The sequence below is a fragment of the Rattus norvegicus genome, chromosome 17 (assembly GCF_021556685.1).
Source record: "Rattus norvegicus strain SHRSP/BbbUtx chromosome 17, alternate assembly SHRSP_T2T, whole genome shotgun sequence".
Lineage (NCBI taxonomy): Eukaryota > Metazoa > Chordata > Mammalia > Rodentia > Muridae > Rattus > Rattus norvegicus.
Genome location: NC_141550.1, coordinates 57,845,961 through 57,863,124, shown reverse-complemented (window position 1 = coordinate 57,863,124; position 17,164 = coordinate 57,845,961).

The window sequence follows — 17,164 nt, the reverse complement described above, 5'->3', positions numbered from 1 at the left end:
AGACCGCAGGGAGTCAAATAACCCTATTAAAAAATGGGGTTCAGAGCTAAACAAAGAATTCACAGCTGAGGAATGCCGAATGGCTGAGAAACACCTAAAGAAATGCTCAACATCTTTAGTCATAAGGGAAATGCAAATCAAAACAACCCTGAGATTTCACCTCACACCAGTGAGAATGGCTAAGATCAAAAACTCTGGGGACAGCAAATGCTGGTGAGGATGTGGAGAAAGAGGAACACTCCTCTATTGTTGGTGGGATTGCAGACCGGTAAAACCATTCTGGAAATCAGTCTGGAGGTTCCTCAGAAAATTGGACATTGAACTGTCTGAGGATCCAGCTATACCTCTCTTGGGCATATAACCAAAAGATGCCCCAACATATAAAAAAGACACGTGCTCCACTATGTTCACAGCAGCCTTATTTATAATAGCCAGAAGCTGAAAAGAACCCAGATGCCCTTCAACAGAGGAATGGATACAGAAAATGTTGTACATCTACACCATGGAATATTACTCAGCTATCAAAAACAAGGACTTTATGAAATTCGTAGGCAAATGGTTGGAACTGGAGAATATCATCTTGAGTGAGGTAACCCAATCACAGAGAAACACACATGGTATGCACTCATTGATAAGTGGCTATTAGCCCAAATGCTTGAATTACCCTAGATGCCTAGAACACATGAAACTCAAGACAGATGATCAAAATGTGAATGCTTCACTCCTTCTTTAAAAGGGGAACAAGAATACCCTTGACAGGGAATAGAGAGGCAAAGATTAAAACAGAGACAGAAGGAACACCCATTCAGAGCCTGCCCCACATGTGGCCCATACATATACAGCCATCCAATTAGACAAGATGGATGAAGCAAAGAAGTGCAGGCAGACAGGAACCAGATGTAGATCTGTCCTGAGAGACACACTCAGAATACAGCAAATTCATAGGCAAATGCCAGCAGCAAACCACTAATCTGAGAACAGGACCCCCATTGAAGGAATCAGAGAAAGAACTGGAAGAGCTTGAAGGGGCTCGAGACCCCATATGAACAACAATGCCAAGCAACCAGAGCTTCCAGGGACTAAGTTACTACCCAAAGACTATACATGGCCTGACCCTGGACTCTGACCTCATAGGTAGCATTGAATATCCTAGTAAGATCATCAGTGTAAGGGGAAGCCCTGGGTCCTGCTAAGACTGAACGTGATTGTTGGGGGGAGGGGGGCAATGGGGGGAGGATGGGAAGGGGAACACTCATAAAGAAGGGGAGGGGGGGAATAGGGGGATGTTGGCCCGTAAACCGGGAAAGGGAATAACACTCGAAATGTAAATAAGAAATACTCAAGTTAAAAAAAATAAAATAAAAAAAAATAAGTCACTGTGTGGGGACATTCCAAGTATTATATGGCCACGTGGAAGGGAAAGTGTAACATGGTTTTCTGCCCCTGGAAATGGAACTTCATGAGTGTTGACAGTTGCTGGCTGGGCTGAGGTGTGTGTGTGTGTGTGTGTGTGTGTGTGTGTGTGTGTGTGTATCTTCATATTCCTCCTTTAGGAAATGTTCTTTTATTCTTTCTGCCAAGGTTATCAGGGAATGTCCTCTCTGCCGAAGTTAATGACTCCATAATGATCAGAGAAGCACAAGTCTGGGAGGTAAGAATGTGTCCTTAGCAAAAATGGTAAATCCTACGACCTTTAGAACAGCCCTTAAGGATTTGGGAAAGAACTCTGAAAACACGAGTTCGAAAACATATAATTTATCAACTATGCAAAATATAAGGATGCAATATGAGGGGCTTCACAGGCCCAAAAGAACAAAGGCAGCTTCACTAATAAAAACTAGCTTGTCAGAAAGATACTAAGGCAAGCAGATTCCTGAGTTCAGCCTGGGATAGAGTGAATGGCTGAAAACAAAATGTTCTTAAGGAGAGGACTATTTGGGAAGAGGAAGAGGCCAGCGGAAGCTGGAGAGGAGTAATGGGGTATATATGATCCAAGTGTATTATATATGTGTATAAAATGTCATAAGGAAACATTATTTTATAAGTTTAATATATGCTGATAAAGACAAGAGGAAACCCCAATTTTCTTTGAAACCTGTCCTTTTTCTTGTGCTGACTTCACAGTGAAACAGGGCCTATGTTTAGGTTAAGTGCTATGCAGGCTGAGCATAACCCCGACTCCTGCAATGGACTGCTGTGGAAGTGTAAGCTGCAGCCTGAGCGCCCAGGGCACATCAGAGATGCTAATGACCAAAGCGCTCCTGCCTGCTGTTTTCAGAGCCTTTTAAGCATTTATTTTATTTTTATGTATGTGTTTTGGCTGGGGGTGGGGTGGGGGGGGGGAGGTACCCACAGAAGCCAGAATAAGATTTTGGGTCCTCTGGAGCTGGAGTTACAAGTGGTTGTGAGCCACCTGCCATGGGTGCTGGGAAGGAGACCTGAGTTCTCTGAAAAAGTGGCAAGTGCTCTTAACCACTGAGCCATCCATCCAACCCCTCTCCCCAACCTCCAGTTGTTAACTTCTGTATAACATAGAGCAGGATTTTCCTATGACAGTTGGGCCTTTAATTTAGAAAGTTTTAATTAGGAACTAATTGCCCCTCCCCCCCTCAACCCGACTCCCCCATCCCCCACCCCGGAGACCATAGGACTCACAGCTGCTGCTGCTGCGTCTTCCCATGTGATTGACGGGCAGCTTACAACATGTTCTGATAATTACACTGCCAAGGGAGCGATACTCCATGCTGCTGTTTCTGCAAGATTTAGCTGTGTTCAGACAGGCAGTGGGCCAAAAAGAAGCCTTTTTGGTAGGCTCCTGAGCTCTTTTTTTTTTTTTTTTTTCCGGAGCTGGGGACCGAACCCAGGGCCTTGTGCTTGCTAGGCAAGTGCTCTACCACTGAGCTAAACCCCCAACCCTTCCTGAGCTCCTTTCAAGGAGCGAGAAGTGCGGCCCTTTGCTTAGCATTCTGGGATTTAGTAACTCGAACTCACAGCCACTCATTCCCATGTAGCTCACGTGTGTGACTGACGGAGTAGAAGTGGCGTGATAGCATGTCTCCAGCTCCTGAGCCCACACGGTGCACCCCCAGCTCAGTTAGACATGGCGAGCTGAGGTTCAAGTTCTGGCTATCGGTAACGATGGAGAACGAGACAACTCGGTATAAACAATGTACCACAGAGACGCCCTGGGGAAGAACTGACATCGACGCAAGGGACGAGAAGCATGCAGGCCCAAGACGAGTACAGTGGAGATGATCACAAACTATCTAATAACACAATGGAGACTGGGGTGGAGTCGGCAGACTTTGCTGCAATCTGTAGAAATAAAGCTGGGGTTTTGTTTCTTTTGTTCTCTGCTGGAGATGGCGTGTGGACGCGTTCAACATGTATAGTATTTGACATGAGTGCCAGCCACTCTTACGTCAGCTCGACACAAGCTAGAGTCATTTGAAGGAAGGAGCTTCGACTGAGGAAATTCCGCCACAAGATTCAGCTGTAAGGCATTTTCTTAATTAGTGATTGATGTGGGACGGTCAGCTCATTGTGAGTAGTGTCATTTGGGGTCATTTCTGGGCTGGCTGCCCTGGGTTCTATAAGAAAGCAGGCTGAGCAGGACGCAAGACGTTAGGAGCAAGCCAGTAGGCAGCACCCCCCTGTGGCCTCTGCATCAGCTCCCGCCTTCAGGTTCCTGCCTTGCATGAGCTCCTGTTCTGACTTCCTTTGATGAGCTGTGATATGGAAGTATAAGTCAAACAAACCCTCTCCTCCTGGGGTTCCTTTGGTCGTGGTGTCTCATCCTAGCAATGGTAGCCCTGACTGAGACACCGTGCCACTGAAGACACTCAGAAGCTGGGCTTCTGGGATGTCCCTGGATGGGAACAGTAGTAGTTCAGAGAGCTTGGGAAGAGCTTTGTTGTAAAGGGAACTTTCCCTCTACCTTCTGGCCATCCTGAGGTGAATAGCTTGTTCCACCAAGATGCTCTGCCTCACCACAGAACCAACAGGGCCAAGAGACCGTGAGCCAAAATAAATATCTCCTCCTTTAATTTTCTTGCTATTTTTGTCTCTCACATCACGCTGTGAGATGTGAGGTCCTTAAGTAGATTTACTAAGTGGAAAACACGTGTCCGCAGGGTCAGCAATGTCCGTGTGCACTAACCACAACTGTGACAAGATCAAGCAGGTTTTTGTCATGGAGGAGCAGAAAGTCATAGAGGTGTTAAAGGCATATGCACAGCTACAAGGATACATTTGAAAATGAAGGCAGTGGTGGATCATGTCTTTAATCCCAGCACTTGGGAGGCAGAGGCAGGAGGATGTCTGAGTTTGAAGCCAGCCTGGTCTACAGAGTGAGTCAGGACAGTTAGGGCTCTACAGAGTAACCCTGTTTCAAGACACCAAAAAAAAAAAAAAAAAAAAAGGAAAAAGAGGAAGAAGAAAGAAGAGGAAGAGAAAGAAGAAAAGGAGGAAGAGGAAGGAGAGGAAGCTGGCAAGGTCTCTTGGCTGGTAAAAGCACCTGCTACCAAACCTTAGTGGAAGGAGTGAACTGATTCCCACAAGTTGTCTTCTGACCTCCACACATGCAATGTCTACCCTCCTCACACCATAAAACAAAGAAGCGAAAAATACAAAAAGTGAAGGAAGCTGAGAAGTTGGCTCAGGGAGACAAACACTGCCACATAAGGATAAAATTTGGAGCTCCAAATGTACTGACCACTTGTAATCCCAGTATACAGGAGAGAGTTGCCAGGGTAAGACGGCTGGCCAGACCAGCCAGGATAGCAAGCTCTGGGAACAGTGAGAACGCTGGAGTTACAGGTGTGCAACCACACACCCAGCTTTTATGTGGTGGTTAATCTAAACTTGGGTCCTCGGGCTTGCACGGCAAGCATTTTACCGCAGAGTATTTCCCCAGCCCAAGGGCTCCACCTTCATGAATGAATTCGCGTGTTTTTTTTTTTTTTCTATTCTTTTTTTCGGAGCTGGGGATCGAACCCAGGGTCTTGCACTTGCTAGGCAAGCGCTCTACCACTGAGCCAAATCCCCAACCCCGAATTCGCGTGTTTTAAGAGTGAGTTTACCCTCCTCTGGCCGCCATGAAACATCTTCTGTCATGTTATGGTACAGCAAGAACCAGAACCATGAAATACTTTAAGATAAAGAAATACTGTAGCTCCATTAAAAACCATAATGCAGATGAATAACGGTGGGGAAGAACCCTTCATATATTGTTAGGTGAAAAGTGTTGGTTGTAAAGATACTAAATACAATTAAGTTCCAACTTTAGGAAAACTATAGAATATATTATGTAGTTTGAGTTTTTTACTTATGTTTTCCTTCCTTCCTTCCTTCCTTCCTTCCTTCCTTCCTTCCTTCCTTCTGTTCTTTCTTTCTTTTCTTTCACACTGTCTCACTGTGTGGCTCTGGCTGTCCTGGAGCTTGCTATGTAGACCAGGCTGGCCTTAAATTTACAGATCGGTATCTTTCTGCTTCTGTCTCCCTAGAGCTGGGATTAAATGAATGTGACCATGCCTGGCCTATTTCCATTTTATAATTATTTTTCCTATATTCACTTTTATTTTGTGTCTCTCTGTTTGTGTTTGTGTATGTGTGCAAGTGTGTGTGCTTGTGAATGCAGGTGCTCTTTGTAGGCCAAAAAAGGGCATTGAGTTCCCTGAAGCTGGAGTTGCAGACAGTTGTGAGCTACCATGTGGGTCCAAGGGATTGAACACAGATCAGATCCTCTAGAAGAGCAGTCAGTGCTAACTGTGGAGTCGTCTCTCCAGCCCGACGTTGTGTCTTAAAGTAAGTTTTAAGTTGTTCTACAGATGAATGGATTCCACTCTGGTACTTGGTGCATGTGTTACTATACTTTCTCACTCTCACTCCCGTGATCTGTGTTTTGGGAGCAAAGGACGTGAGTTATGATTTTAACACACTTTAACCATCTAGAGCAGGACTTTGGAAGCAGAGCCTTGTAACATCTGGGGTTCCTTTCACTCCCTTGGGAACATTTTCTCTCTCTGCATCCAGAGCCATCTGTACTTCCCATCACCACATCTACCTAGTCCAGCAGCCCGGGACCTTTGACCCTGGAGACAGGCAGTAAGTCAGCGATGCAGCTTCATTGCAATAGAGCCATTGTGCTTGGGATGAGGGTGGGGCTAGTATAGGTTTTCCTGCTTCCAGTTTCTACACTCTGGGACTTCTCAGTTCCCATCCTTCCCCAGGCTGGTTTTCCCTTTCCTAGCATCCTGATGGGCCTCTATTAGGCTGCCAGCACTTTTCTCCTTAAGTTAGCCAGGGTCTATTTCTGTTGCTATAATAATAATAATAATAATAATAATAATAATAATAATAATAATAATAAAATCTTTCTGCTATGCTAATTTTAACACCTAGATAATGAAGAAAGGATCCCACTACAGAGTCATTCTTTGGCGGAGTGACTGAAACTCCTGCCAGGAGGTAAAAGTCAGGAGAAATAGTAAGTGACCAAGTTGTAGCCACAAATGTCCACTGGGTTTTGGAAACGTTCATTACATAGATTTTCTTAATTAACTCTTTTACTTTTTGAGACGGGGTCACACTCTGTAGACCAAGCTGGCCTCGAGTTCACTGAGGAGTGATGGTGTTAAAAGCCTGAACCACTTCACCTGGCTCACTAACTTAATTTCAATTAGTTCAAAAGTTTAGTTATTACTGGATATCAAATTGTTTGGCATAGTATGACAGTTGGTGATGGTTTTCTTTGACTTTTTGTGGCTTGAATTTATTTATAATTAGGTATACTATGAGGTAAAGATTAAACTACAGTAAAGCAAGACTTCAGTACAGTGCCGACCAGGAAACACAAACTACACTTCTAGCTTTGCTGCGATGTTGGTGTCTTCCAAAGGCAGGCATTAGAGTCTGATGCTACTGGGGATGATAGGGCCTTTATAGCTGTAGGAAGTCACTCTCCTGGGATGTTCTCCTGTAGAGAATATTAGAGGCCTAGTTCTTTCTTCCCCCTCTGTATCTCAGATGCATGTGATGGATAACTTTGTTCCTCTTCTCACTCTCCACCATGATGAGCTGCTGTGAGAAGACCAAAAGCACTGGTTCTGGCTAATCTCCAATACTATGAGCATGTGTATGCAGACCAGATGACAAGGCATCCTCAGGAATGCTGCCTTCCTCCTCTGAGACAGGGTCTCTCACTTGCCTGGAGTTTACCCTTTGGACCAAACTACCTGGTCAGAGAGCCCCACTGGTCTGCCTGCCTCCATCTCCCTAGTGCTGGGATTACAGGCACATGCTACATGACTGGTGTTTTCATGTGGGTTCTGGGGATGGGATGCAGGTTGTCATACTTGCCAAGAGAGCACTCCACAGACTGAGCTACCTCAACCCCAATTTTCCCCTTTCGTGTGTGTGTGTGTGTGTGTGTGTGTGTGTGTGTGTGTGTGTGGTGCATGTGTATAGATGTTCACATATGTGCACATGTATGTATGTATGTATGTATGTGCATATATATGTGGAGACCAGAGGTTACCATCAAGTATCTTTCTTACTTTCCATTGTATTTTGTTTCTATTGTCTCCAGTGTAGACCGAGTCTTCCACTGAAAGGAGAGCTCATCAATTTAGCTAGATTAGTTGACCAGCAAGCCTTCAGAGATCCCCCTGTCTCAGCCTCTGCAACTGGGACTATAGCTTTTATGTAGGTGTGGAAGGTTGAACTCAGGTCTTCAAGCCTGCTGACTTGAAGTGCCTCACTGACTGAGTCATCTCCCCAGTCACAAATCTTCCTCATCTTGGTGTGCATATGAATGTGCTTGTAGAATCCATGCATACATATTTGTGTGTGGCATACGCATGTATACCTGTTTATGTATGCAGTGTGCACTGGTGTTTTCATATGTGTGCACTTATGGAATTCAGAGGCAGATGTTGAATGTCATTTTCTGTTTCTCTCAACCTTACTTTTTTGAGACAGGATCTCACAGAACCTGTAGTTCCCTGATTTGACTAGACTGCCTGGCCAATGAGGTCTAGGGATCTGCCTGCTGCCAGCCCTGGGGTTACAACACTTCACTGCGCTATGCTTTTACCTGGGAGCTGGGAATGAGTTCAGATCTTCATGTTTTACCTACTGAGCCTACTCCTCAGATCCCCAGAATCGCTTGTAATGTTGACACACATTGTTTATGTAATGGAGAGCTAAGACCAACGTAGAGGGTTAAACATTGAGCTTTGTGCTAGGAAAGTGTGCCCCAGGATAGGGCCACACTCCAGCCTTCGTCTGCTGACAGCAGCATTGTGCTCTTGGGCATCTAACTTGGTAGCATGACACCACTTGTTTTCTAAGATTGTCTTTGAGCCACTTATTAAAATGATTATAGCCCTTGGTGCAGGTCTCCATCAAGCAGCCTTGGTCCTTCGCTTCCTAGCAGTTCTGAAGTACAAGCTTCTAAAATCTCTAGGGATGACACCCTAGCTCCCTGTAGCACCTATAGTGCTCTCTGGTTGGCTCAGCACATGGTGGCCTGGAGCGTCTTAGCCATACACCAGGAAATGAGGAAATGGTGGCTGTGTGGTTGAGGGATCTCTGTAGTAAACCTGAGGACACCACAACTCTCCCTGCTCATGTTTGCTAAGGAAATGTCAGGCAGGGAGCTAGAAACCCTGACCCCTACCCAGAGTGGAGAAGCAGAGTCCACAGGAGGTGACCTGGTCCATGTGGGCACGTATGTGGGAGGGCACAGTCGATGACCCTGCAGTGGCCCTGTACCAGCGTGCGGATGCACACCCTGGAGTGCGAATGGTGCTTGTTCTAAAGCTGACACCCCTTCCCACCATGAGGGCCTCCAGCTGCCCCATTTTGCTATGATTTTGGCTGCTTCCCTGCTGTAGGAAAGCTGGAGTCTCTGTTGTTTCCCTTTCCCAGGAAAAACCTCTACTGTGGAAGCCGACCATGAGACCTGGGGAACTCACACTGCAGGCTCTGATTGCTTTCATAGCTCTCACTGGATATTTTAATAGTAGTTCATCTTCACAAGTTGTCAGTACTTGTGCTTACTACACAGTGGTTCTAAGCTGTTTTTTTTTTTTTAACAAATATTAACTCACAAACTGTGTATGTCAATATCTTTGCTGTTTTATTTCTCTCCACTATTGTATTCTCTCCACTACCTCAAGCTGCATGTCTTTGAGCATTGGTGATCATGGTTACTGTGATTAGTGCTAATTATCAGCTTGGCAAAATCCAGAATCACTTGTGAGATGGACCTCAGAACCTGCCTGTGGGTTATCTTGTTTGTATTAATTAAGGTGGGAAAATGTACCAGCTGTGAGTGGCACCATCCCTGGATAGGATCCCAGATTACATAAGGAGCTGGGCAGCAACCTGCATTCATCGTTTTCTCTTCCTGGCTGTGAACACTCAAAGACCAGCTGCCGCTGCCTAAAAAACATCATGGTGGATGTGTGAGTTACACCGTACATCATGGTGGTACCCTTGAACTGAGAGCCACAACAGATCTTTTTCTCTTTAGGCTTCTGTGTCAGTATTTTCATCACAGCCACAGGAAGAGAAACTGAAACAGACACAAAATATCTTCAATGGTCCATTTATAGCTTTAGTTCATTTTCTTTCAAGGTCTTCTCTGTTTCTTGTTAATTTCCAAGAGTCCCATGTTTATTAAGCTTGTTCACTGAGGTCACATGTTCCGATGTCTACATTTCTCTGAAAAGTCATCTTTTGGTACATAAATTGGTACAAGCTTCATTGTTAAAGAGCCGTAACTTGGGCTGGAGAGATGGCTCAGAGGTTAAGAGCCCTGACTGCTCTTCCAGAGGTCCTGAGTTCAAATCCCAGCAACCACATGGCGGCTCATAACCATCTACCATGAGATTTGGTGCCCTCTTCTGGCCTGCAGACATGCATGCAGGCAGAATGGTGTATATATAAATAAATACAAAAAAGTAAAACAAAACCCATTGGCACACGAAGCTGTGTTGAACCTGCCCTTCCTGTCTCTCCCTTCCTCCCTCTTCTCACTATGTTGCTTACCCAGACTAACCTCAGAATCTTATGCTTAAATGCTCCTCTCTCCTGGAACTCTACATAGGTGTGGAACCAGTCACAGCTCTATGTTTTGTTGAAGAAAAAATGTGTAAGAAGTTCTTAGAGCCCACTGATGTATTTATATACTGTGCACTACATTCTGAAATTTTCAAAGATTGTGGGGCTCCCAAACAGAGATGACTTGCATGCACCCACCCCTAGCTGAGAAGCTATTGGCAACTGATGGCTTCTGAGGAAGGGCGAGTCAGTTTCCTTTAACACTGTGATCCCTACAGAGCCCTGTACCCACACCTAGGAGTATCTATGGCTCACAAATCGAATTTTGTGGGTTATTATAAGGAGAGAAAAGAGAGTCTGAGCACGGTGGTACAAACCTTTGAACCTCACACTCAGGGCAGAGGCCGGTGGAGCTCAGTGAGTTCAACGCTAGCCTGGTCTACAATAGTGATTTTCAGGGCAGGCAGGCTATATAGAGACCCTGTTTAAACACACACACACACACACACACACACACACACACACGCACACACACATGACGTTGGAGGTAAATAGATCTTGGAGGAGTTAGGGTAGAAGGTGAATATAATAAACACACTGGATTCATGTATGAAATTCTTAAAGAATAAACACACTATTAAAAGGAGAGCCGCCGTAGATGACAGCTCTCTGAAGGAGAACAGCCTTCAGACAGATCCCCTAACAAAGGGGTAACTGGTTTTCAAGTTTTTGGAGGTTGGTGTAAGTTTCATGTAGATTTCATGAGTAGAGCTAGACTGGATGCCAAGTTTCTGTGGCTGCTTTCAAGGGTCTGTCTGGAAGGCCACAGCACAATGTGGCTTTTCAACTCTGTTCAAGGCAGAGCCACAGGGGAGCAAGACCTGACTTGTAGGATGGAAAATGGCAGCTAGAGAGTCTGTAATCTAACCAGACTTTAAAACCAGTGTTTAAGAGATGAATAAAGCCTTTTAGTCCCAGAACTTGGGAGGCAGGTGTGAGTTCAAGGCCAGCCTGGTCTACAGAGTGAGTTTCAGGATAGCCATGGTTACATAGTGAGATCCTGTCTTGGAAAAAAACAAAACAAATCAACAAAAACAAAACAAGAAAAGGAAGGGAGCACTATGGATCAGAGTCCAGGACACCTGGTGCCATAATACACACCTGTGTCTCCAGCTACTCAGGAAGCTGAGGGAGGATGCTCGTGGCCAAGAGGCCAGATTGGGGAACACAGTGCAAGTCTGCCTCAAAACAAGGCTGCTGGAGTGCCTTGGCAGGTGGAAGCCCATCAGGCAAGCCTGACCACCTGAGTTCCACAATGGCGAGAAAAAGACTCCAAGTATCGTCCCCTGACTTCCACTTGTCTTTGTGACAGGTGCCCCCACTATCAAACACAGGTGTATGCACACACACACACACACACACACACACACACACACACACACACACACACACACACACACCCCACACATTTTATGACTCATGAGGTCTTGAAGAGATGGTTCAGCCGTTAGTGCTGTCCCAGAGAACCTGAGTTCAGTTCCAGTGGCTCACAGCTGCCTGTAACTCCAGCTCTAGGAATCGCACCTACTCTTCTGGCAGATGCAGGCACCCCACTCCACTCCCACAATACTACCTATACTTTAAAAGAGTCCGGGAGAAGGAAAGCTGGGTAAAGAAACTTAAATAACAGAGGTGTGCTAGTCCCTGGGCTGTGACCAATAGCCATAGCCATGGAGGACACAGCAGCACTTCGATCCTAGTGGTGGGTGTTTCCCACAGAGAGCTCTTGGAAATCAGAATGAACTCAGCCTCATGGAATGCTATGTGTAGGGCAGAGTGGGGAGAGCTTTGCTGGTCCATCTCTGATGAGCCTCTGAGATGTGGCTCTCAGCATTCCTTAATAACCCGGCATCTTCTCCTTCTAAGACTGCGGATAAGGCCTCCCCTCCTGTAGGAGTTCTGGTTATTGGTCCAGAGAAGTGTCTCAGCCCTCTCAATAGGTGTCTGTGGGCCAAGAGTGGTACAGGCCTTTGGATGAACTAGTTGCTACCACAGTATGGGAGGCACTTGGTCCTCTACACAGGTTTGGAGCTCAGAAGACCTGGAGATTTTTCAGTTTCTGTTTCTCTAGCCCTGGGAAGGAGTATTCAGAAAGTACTAGTGTTCAGGCACTTCTGAAACTGAGACAACAGATGGATTTCAGGTCTGTTAAGCTGTTTGGGTCCTGTCTTACAGAAGAAAAATCCCTTTGTCACATCCAGTTGAATGTTCTCAGCCTTTGTGCATTCTAATTCGCCTACATCTGCATAAGACAAAAGTTCGTTTTCAGAGCAGTGAGGAGTCTGCACAATCCTAGTTATTGTACAGAAAAGCTGTGTGCCTAATGTTTTGCTCAGAGGAAATAATATATCAGGGATGCTTACTACGGTTATTTTCTGTTGCTCACACTGGTGGCCTCCTGTCTGTCTCAGAAAACAATGGGCTCTGATCTGGAGTTGTTCAGACTTTGCTGTGCTGGTTTTCATTTCATATGGATTGCAAATAAATGGGTGGGAAATGGTAATTTCTTAAATATTTTAAATAGTTGTCATAAAGTTTAATTTTACCTATGGAAGAATAGTTTGGATGTATGGCACAATATTAATACTTTGGTGAGCTAATATAAATGGAAAACTCCCAAGCGTTTTGGCTCAGATTGAAATAGTCTTGTGGCACTTGCTGCCAAGCCTGACAGTCTGAGCTTGGTCCTTGGGATATGGCAGAAAGAGGGAAGTGACTCCACAAATACTGTCCTATATATGCATGCCATGGCACATGTATGTGCACAACCCCAGGAAGTAAATGTAACTTAAGACACTAACTTTTCCAGTCCTGAACCAATTCTGTGTGCATTTCTTGGTATGTGTGTGTGTGTGTGTGTGTGTGTGTGTGTGTGTGTGTGTGTGACTTCTTTCAGCACAATTATATATGTTATACTTGAAAGTGGCCCAGATGTAAATATTGTATGTATGTGCTTAAACATACAAGTACTTGCAATATCTGCTTATTTAACTGTGAGTAACCTCCAGGTAAGTATATCTCAGAACTTGGGAGGCTGAGGCAGAAAGACTGCTGCAGGTTTGAGAGCAGCCTGGGCTACTTAGTGAGTACAAGGCCTACACAAGCCACAAGCTAGACCCTGTCTCAGGAAAGATAAGAATAATTAACTGTAAAGTGGGTAAAAAGGAAAGGCAGACAGAAATGGAGCTCAACAACAAGGGCTTTACTTGGGGAAAGACCTACAGAGGGGCCCCAGAGCCTGTGCTCCACCTTCAACCTGGGAGCAGGAAGGGGACTGAACATTTTCCTCTTGTTGGTCTATGGTTGGCAGTTAGGACTAGGGAGCAAAACGTCAGGTGATGGAGAAGCATCTTTCATGGCCTCCTTTATTGAGGTCGGTAGGGCAAGAATCGAGAAAAGCAGGTTACTTTAGGGTGGCTGTGGATGACAATAGAAAACCTCAGTCCGATACCTTGTAGGGTTGTTCTTATCCAGCCTGATAATGAAGCCTTTATGAAAACAAACCCAGCCCTTTGTATGCGATATTGATAACTTCAGGAAAGATCATTCAACATCTCAGAACAACTAACGAGAAACCTAGGTTTTCAAATGACAATCCACTGTTCCGAGGATGAGCAGGGGAGACCCACCCTGAGGCAAGCTGCAGCAGCATTGGTCTGCCCTGCCTGTGGGGTGCCATGTGAGCTGCCTCCTCTCTTTTGACATGACTTCTCCGACAAGGGGAAGGACGCAACCCGTTGGCTATGAAGCACAAGAAACTCTTCCTTCTCAAAGTAGCTTTCACCAGGCATTTTGTCATACCAATGAGAAAAGGTCTAATACTGTCAGGAAACTAGGACTGTCTGTCCAGCTCTGGAAGGAAAGCCACATGGTGACCAGCTATGCTCGAGAAAGTCAAGGTTGTAGGAAGCTTCCTAGCTACAGCCCCTCTGCCCCACTTCACTTCTTCCCTTCCCAGGGGCAAGCAACCACTATCATGTTTTTAGTCTCTAACCTCTGCTACTTCTGAATTATTCACCCTAAGGCAGTATCTATCATTATAAGAGGATTGAATTCTTACCACCAGCACCCCTAATCTCTCTCCAAATTATGAATTCTGCTCATCTAGTGCTAATCACAGCTAAGCCACAGAATAAGGTATGATGACTTTTTCTTTCTTGTCTGATTTTCCACCCTGGTAGTGAAATCAGTTAGTGTCTTGACTATGGTAAGCATACAGCCTTACCACTGGCTTATATCACAAGCCCTGTTTTTGTGAATCAGTAGTTTTTTACTTTGTGCCTTATGTGGCACTCGCTCAAACCAAAGCTGCACTCCAATTGCATTAACTCTCCTTTCAAAATTTGACACATCAGTTACTCTGTCCCAGTTTTTCTGAGAAACTTTCCATGGCAGCCTTCCTTCCCTAGCCAGGCGTGACTCCCCTTTATGTAGTCCACTTGGTGAATCCTCCCTAAAATTTTTACTGCTTGTAATTACATATAGGTGTGAGTGTCTGCTTGTGTGCATGTGCACAGGACTGCAGGTGACCATGGAGGTCTGAAGCTCAAGTTACAGAGTTTGCGAAGGCTGCTCGAAACCCCGTTCAGATCATCTGGAAGAGCAGTGAGTACTAACTGCCGAGCCATCTCTTCAGTTTCAACCTTTGTTTTGTTGTTGAATCTCTTTAAAAAATATTTTTATTTTTCAGACAATCTTATTACATAGGTCAGGGAGACAGCCAAAACAGTCGCTCATGATGTTGTTTTAAGCATAAGAACCTTACTGAGAGGCAGTTTCTGTTACAGATTGGCATGTTCAGAAAAGCAAGCCCATGTGTGCTCAAGTGAACAGGGCTGCAGGGACAGCCCTACTCAAGCTCAAGATTTGAGGCAGGCTAATTTAAATATAACAGACCCATTAATTTGGCAGAAATTTCAAGAAACGATATTGTATGCAGGCTATGGAATGGTAACTGCTGGGTGCTTTCAACCAGATTTACAGAGAATTGGGAGAAAGTTAGGCTGGGTGAGCAGGGGTTGGAAAAAGCTGCTATAACTTTTAAACCTAGTGCCTTACAAACACAAATACATTTGCCTTTTCTGTAGAGAGAACCTGCAAAAACAGCTACTAGGGTGGGATTGGGAGTGGGTCCTGCTCAAGCAAGGCTACCTAGGAACTTTCCAAGTCCATCCACTCAAGTGTTGAGTAGCTGCTGGAGCTGTGGTCCGAGAAGTTCTGACTACGAGCTGGCCACAGAACATGGAGTCTGCCAGCCCCATGGTGCCAGGTCTGCATATGTGGGATGTAAGAGTTGTAGAGTCAGAGGCTTACATCAACATCCAGAATAAAACAAACTAACAAAAGGCCCCAGAAACATGGCATGGTTGGCTTACCTTCTGGAAGACTCCAAGAGGGCTGTGTATGAGTGGGGAGACCCCAACATAGAACATCTGCTGAGGAAAGGTACAGGTCCCAAGCAGGACAAATGACAGAAGGGAAGCTAATCCAGGCTCACATTATGCCACTCACTATGCACCCTGCAAGCTGGACTTGGCTTTGGAGAAAGCAATGCTTGCCTTGCCGGGGTTGAGCTTTGTGTCCAATCTTGCCTCATGCCACTGTATAGTGGAAAATATTTTAGAGCTCAGAAGTTAAGTTTTTGCACTGACAGCCTGTGAGAGGCTGTTAGCAGAGGCATTTGTATGAGGACTGCTGACATGGGTTCAATCTCTGGACACTACACAGTAACTGGAAAGACTTGTCCTCTGACCTCCACACATATCCTGTGGTACACACACATCCGCGCTCACACCATCAATAAAATGTTTGTCTCATTTGCCAAGTGGAATACTTTGAGCATTCATACAGTGTTGGGTCCGATAAAAGGATGGGGACTTGATGTCAGACTGGATATCATGAGGTTAAAATGACAAAGCTCAGACTATAGAAGGGACTATAGAAAGAACATGAAGAGGAAACACACTAAAAACAAACTGTAGACACAAGGGCAACTTTTCTTCTCATACAATAGAGGAGCCATTCTCCAATTTGGCAGAAAGATTAGAAAATATCAACCTGTGAGAGAAAATGGTATGTCCTAGAATCAGGTACTTGTTTTATTTCTGTTGCTGGAACAAAAACAACTTTATTTTGGCTTTATTTTGTTCTTGAGAGGACAGTAGTCTATCATGGGGATGAAAGCATAGTTGCACACACTCCAAAAACAGAACAGGAAGTAGGGCAAAACTGTAAGCTTTCTCTATCAGGGCTTCACTGACTAGACTCTGTGAGTAGGGAACCAAGTGTTCAAATACATGCCCCTATCGGAGTGAACATTTTACATTCATCCCTCCAATGACTAGCCAGATGAGAACAGATGTTTAGGCAGGAGCAAAGCTATGAAGAACTCTATGTAGGACACCACTATGCCAACCAGGAAATGGTACCCACCACAGAATGGTACTTCAGTTGAATGCCAATAGTGAGCTCTAACAAAGCCACACCTGGTCCATTCTAAAACAAAGACTGATTTCTAGAAGTCTGAGCTAATCACTGCTCTGGTGACATGTTCTACCTGCCACCTGGTGGGCTTGGCCATCCTTGAGGAGAGCAGCTACACTGTCTTCTATTCTGGAAGGGCCAGAGATGTGGCTCTTCTGCTTCTGGTCTGAAGATGTCCTGGCAGAGGATCTAGCACACTTGGTTATTGTAAGACCTGGAGACTGACTTCACAGAGGGGCAACTAACTCCCACCGATCAGATCACACTCTTCAAAGCCCACAAGCTGCAGGCCTGGTAGCATAAGAGGACTGATGGTGGTGTTAGCTGAAGGGCCATCTCAGAATCTAGTCTTTAAGAACAAGGCATTATCCTTTAGAGCACAAGACACACTCATATAAGTATTTTTGAGTCCTTTGTTCCCAGCAAAACACGGTTCTAGGAGTAGAAGGGAGCACCAAAACCCATTTATCTTTTCCATCATGATCATGGGAACACTGTGTCCTCTATAACCCAGAGTTCTACAAAGATAAAGTTCCTGATCCTCAAAGAGAAA